Source organism: Macrobrachium rosenbergii, chromosome 2 (assembly GCF_040412425.1).
Source record: "Macrobrachium rosenbergii isolate ZJJX-2024 chromosome 2, ASM4041242v1, whole genome shotgun sequence".
Taxonomy (NCBI): domain Eukaryota; kingdom Metazoa; phylum Arthropoda; class Malacostraca; order Decapoda; family Palaemonidae; genus Macrobrachium; species Macrobrachium rosenbergii.
The window spans coordinates 86,176,421-86,182,420 of record NC_089742.1 but is presented as its reverse complement, the minus strand read 5'-3'; positions in this window follow the sequence as shown (position 1 = coordinate 86,182,420).

Genomic DNA, 6,000 nt, shown 5'->3' with positions numbered 1-6,000 from the left:
CTTTTGCTCTTTCTCTTGCATCTTCTCATTAGATACAGTTTTTTGGAAAACTTCAAGAAGACATGCTTTTTGCACTGTACTAGAGGGGACCTGTACAGGTAGTGACATTTTCACAAAAAGCTAGACACCAACCAATCAAATTTTCTTCTGCTTCTAAAATACAAAAGGAGGGCTTGTCTTGGGACCAGTGTCCATTGGTGTGTTGCACAGATTTTGCTTGGGCAATGTTACCACTAAGAGGAAAGGACTTAAAGCAAAACTTTTAGTCAGGTTGGCAGATAACATAAATTTTACAAATTGTATTATTCACAGGGAAGCTCTTGCTAGCAAAGCACTCAATCCAGAGTTAACAGTGTTCTTCAAACTGCGATTAAAATAGTAAAACATCAAAACACGTCCCATAAATTGCCAGGCTGTTCTCCACACTCTGCAATGAGATGGGCTCGAGCATGAAGCACTGTTGTTCCACAATCAGAAGTCAAAAATGGCTGTCCTGAGGCAAAGTTCTCAGCCATTAATGTTACGACTGAGATGAGGTGCGCCTGTTCCTGAAAAAATCTGATTCCCAAAAAAATCAAACTAAGTCTGACTGACCTGACTGGTTAGCAAGTCTAGCAATATTCTAGTCTTGTATATTCAAAAGACTTAATATTTCTGAATTTATCACTACAAAGCCCAAAGACAAACATCTTTATTCTTTCTGACAAAATCAATGCATTTATCAATAAAGCTGGAACGATGTTTTTCTAAAAATGTTAAATACAAAAATTTATTTTTAAGTTCAAAGTTGAAATGTTTCACAATCTGAAAAAATTTATTACGGAGAATAATACAACACGGCAATAACGTGAAGGTAATGATCTAAACGACTCACAAAACTTTATCAAATTTAAATTAATGGACCAAAATTTAAACTTCAAGAAATACTTCAAGAAAAGAGACAACCTTAAATAAATGACTGGATTAAATCAACCATTCACTGCTAAATTACGATCAATTTATCATCCGACATGGAAATGAGCTGCTGGAAATGCTACTCCAAACGTGATCGGACTTATAAAGGCATCGTTTGGCACAACCACACTGGATGAGTTCTGGATTTCAATTGTTCAAAATATCCAACGATTATCCATGGCAGCAATGGATGTATTACTTCCTTACAACTTGGATCAACCTATTTATGTGAAAAGACTTTTTACGGCACTGACTTATATAAAAACAAATACCGATCAAGACTCAGGGTGGAGGATGATCTCCGAGTTGCCATCTCTGGTATCAAACCCAGGATGGAGTAATCTCTTTCAAAAAACGAGAGAGAGCAGGCCCATGTATGGTCTCACTAATTGATGTTAGTTATTCATAACATAAACTTAGGCCTGATGTCAATACTGTTTTCACTGATGGAATAGGGATATAATTAACTAATCACTGCTTTTGTGGAGCCCCATAGTTGGGCCTAAATACGTGATCCCAGCATTGTTTTAAACAATCTTACAAAAATGAATATTGTACTTTTATTTTAACAGTTACTAAATAAGTAATTATTTCACAAGAAATTCATCATCTTCTTCTAAAGGACAAAAAAAAATTTGTTTTCAAAATATTATCTAACAAAACAAAGTAATTTCCAAAATTTTGACAAAAATATTGATTTTGAAACCAAAACGGTATCAAATACCACGCTTTTATCAAGAAAGTCTACTGGAAATTACGTTTGTTAAAATTGTATTAACTGTCTAATTATGAGAATTATAGATCATTAGCTGATTTTAGGTTTCAAACTAAATTTGTATATCAGCACCAAGTCAAACGCTAAAATTATTTTGTTAATCATTTTAAGCCCAGCCTGAATATCTAAATTTTGAAAAAAAGAAAAGATAAAAAAAAATTTTTTCTTTATTATATAAAGTTTACAAACACTGACATAATTTATGCTATCTGCAGTACCTTTCTTCAACAAAGGTATAATTTAATTTCATTTTATTTTTTTACTCTTGAAGCAGTTACAACTTGCAGTGCCTGTACTTTTTTAACATTAATTCAGTATAAATTTAAATATACTGTATTGCTTTGCCTATTTTGTCTTTAAAGATTGTGATTTTTATACAAATTTAGTTTAAATTAGACTTAAATGAAAAGTTACTCTATAATTCTAACCTTTATTTTATATTTATCTTATCATGTTTGTTGTTATGTGAAACTGATTCTAATGATTCATTTCTGTTTAGGAGAAATGATGATATTGTGTGTGTGTGTGTATCTTTTGTTGTCAGAAGGATTTGACTTCTCAAAGTCAGAGGGTCACATGCCTCTAGCAATACAATCGTTTGGGGGATAAACTGGGCTGAAAAGTTTGGTAACCACTGCTCTAAAAGACAGATCAGCAACAGTCACTGAAATAATATTTGCCTGGCACCACTGATAATAATCCCAAACGATAGTCTGAGACAAATCTATTCAAAGGACCAGTTCGATATATGCACTTTCCATTTTTGTATGCGTTTATAAAGCTTTATCTCTAACCTTCCACAGGACTAGCCAGGCGCACAGACACGGCTCTAGTAACTTCAGAAGTCCAAGTACAACATAAACTCTTCTGCTATCAGAGAGCACACTGACACTTTTATAGTCTGTATGATAAAAGCGCGATATGTTGTTGGATATTACGTTCCGCTCTCACTCTGTCATTCTGGTAATGGTGAAATTTGACGTGTTGCCAACTCAAACAATGGCAAGTGCTGAAAATTAAGTGAATACAAGTGTGTAATGGAACAACTGTTCAACCCCTGTATTAACATTTTTTTTTTTTTTTTAAATGTAGGTCGTTCAATTTGAGGTTTCGACAGCATCAGCGATTGCCACCATGTGAACTATAAGGAATGAGTTTCATTTATTAACATAATGCTTTTCATTTAGCCAGTAAAAGCGACCTTAATGTGTATTATTATTATTATTATGAATCTAGGAGAAACCACAGAGGAAGGACTTGCGCACTTACATCAGTTCTATATTCGACTCCTCTTAGTGGAGTAGGCTACATTAGATCCTGGTAGCCTCTGAGAGTTTATGGCCAATGTGGTAAGATGTCTGAGTATCCTTTATGTGATGGGAGATCAAAATTATTCTAATGAACAATGTATGTAACGTTGGACTCACATGGTGTGTCTAGGCATGTAAACTCTCTCGGATGCCTACCTGTGTCGCTCGCTGCAAACGCTTATAAAATCTGTAGGAAATTCTTAAAATCTATACATCGTAACGAATGGAATGAGGTTCTAACAATTTTTTAACAGTGTTCGAAATACCATGAATGTAGGATGGTAATGATATACAGGGCTTCATCTGTGTGACGGTTTATTAATTGAGACCGGTCGCCACGACGGCTACACGGTGAATGCTGCAGAATGCAACCTGCAAGACAACGGTCAGTGTCGCACCGAAAGGCTGGCGCCTGGAGGGCACATCGTAGTGCGTGACTGCCACACGTGCTCCATCGAGCAATCACATAAGCAGCGTCATACAATCAGCAACACATTATCTTACAATGAACATCCCATGATTCAAAATATAAATTATACACGAAAAATGTATTCTTTATTTACTGTAATGTTTGTTCGTATGTTCAACTGCTCGTGCATTAATACATCATTCTCGAGAAGAATCAGTTCATTAATAATCTGTAAGACTGTATGTTTACCTTCATAACTTAACATAGGGAAAATCTGCAGAATTTACGGACATTTCGTGCAGGTTGGCACGTAAACTTTCACAGTAAAAAAAAAAAAACTTATGAAAAACAGAAATGTCTCATTAAGTGAAGCTAAGATGCATCCAGTGCCTACAGGGTTACTGGCGCTCAGGGCAAGCACAGAAAATGGCGCCCTTTGTCATGGAATAAATCTTAAGGATTCTGGGTCTGTACCAAAATGATTCAGTTGACAACATGAAGAACAAGCTGTCATTTTTTTATTGCCAGGAGGTATATTGAGTTTACTAGTACAAGTTAACATTATTTATTACCAGAAGGTATAATCATGGAGGTTTGTATTACCAACATTATTGAGGGAGATACAAATGTTTTACCAACACTATTATGCACACACACAAAAAAAAAAATAAGGATGTTTAAAAAAGAAAACTCAAAAAGCGATACATAATCCAGAAGTTCTGAACTGAGAAACTGTGGAAATGAGCATTGGTAAAAAGTTTTAGATCAAATTTTTAAATGCACTAAAGCTTCACGGTGACGCAACTCGTTAGTTAAAGTCATGGAGTTTAGTGATACCAACGTTATTGAGGGAGATACAAATATTTTACCAACACTATTCTGCACAAAAATTAATAAATGAAATAAGGATTTATTATTTGTAAAAAAATAAAAATAAAAAAGCAATATATAATCCTGAAGTTCTGAACTAAAAAATTGTGTAAATTAGCATTGATAAAAACAATTGCGTAAGTAAATGGATCCTAGAATCTGATTTTTTTTTTTTTTTTTTGCTATAAAAGCACACTGCAATTATTTGGCATACTCTCGAAAACTGTACATATGGTATAGTATATGAACGGTAAGTTAGAGGAGAAACTAGTTACCAAAAGAACGACCCTACTGCAATCACTCTACCAAGAAAATGAGTTTGATTCGGCGGGTCAACCGACACCATCCTTCAAAATTCAAATTCCACATTACGTCGTTTTAAGGACCATCATTCTCTCCCTCTCTCTCTCTCTCTCTCTCTCTCTCTCTCTCTCTCTCTCTCTCTCTCTCTCATTTCAGTTATTTCAATATGCTAATATTTTCTATTTTCGCACAGTATATCACGCCAATATATATACACACAAATGTGTTTGTGTGTGAAGAATACAAATACTAACAACTCTTTATGATATATATGTATATGATAGTGATACAAAATACTTGTTTTCTCTCACACAACCCCCTGTAAGCCGCATAAATTGTTCCCTAGGTTCATTTTGGCGCACCCCTAAGGTCGGCGCCCAGGGCACGTGCCCCCTTGCAACCCCACAGTTACGCCTCTGAATGCCTATAATATTTGCCATTTCAGATAAACTTATTAACCCTATTGTCATTAATTTTTCCCCAAGACTAGAAGTATTCTAATCTAGCTAACAGGTGGATGAGATCCAAGACTGATGCAGAATATGAGGCCATGGGTGCAGGATCTTTTAAGCTGAACGTTGTTAATGGCATATTATATCATATATTATATCCAAGTGATAAAGTTAGCTCATTGATAGACTGTCAGTAGTTATTTTGGATCTACAAAGACTGTTGATAATATAACCAGCAGTTTCCTCTGGCTGAGGATGGTTGTGGACTGCCACACATTGGCCAGTAGCTTTTAAAAATTTAGAATATAAAATTTACTCACTACACTGAACACGATGATTGTCACTTTGGTTTGTTGTAACTCATAGATGTGGCTTGATAGGGGGATCTTTTACTTAATATGGCCCCTCACTTCCAGCTGATGCCAAAGTAAGTTCCTTTGAACGAGACATTATTTCAGATGACAGGGGAATGTCAGTAACTCCTTTTCCCTTCCGTCTACCTGCTCTATCTCGCTTCTTGTCCACTATACATAGTCGCTCTCGGAACCTAGATGTTTCTGGTATGTGCCTGCATTACCACAAATAGACATTACATAATTCATTGTTAGCTCAGGGAGTCTGAAGAAATGTTCAATCATCAAATTATGTAAAATCTCCAACAAAATTGTAAATAATGTGCTTTTGAACATAAATGAAAATTAACAAAATTTCAGCAACTTCTTCAACAAAAATGTCTTCGAAACTAAACTTATGTAAGAAATTAACTTATACTATGACAATGGTTCCGATATAGTTTTTTTTATCTTGAAACTACAAAAGAGAACAGTAATAAAGGGAACTGTACCAGAAATAATTATGATTTCATAAAATGAGCATAGACAGCACACTCCCTCTCAAGAAAAATATATCTTTTTTAATATAGCCTCC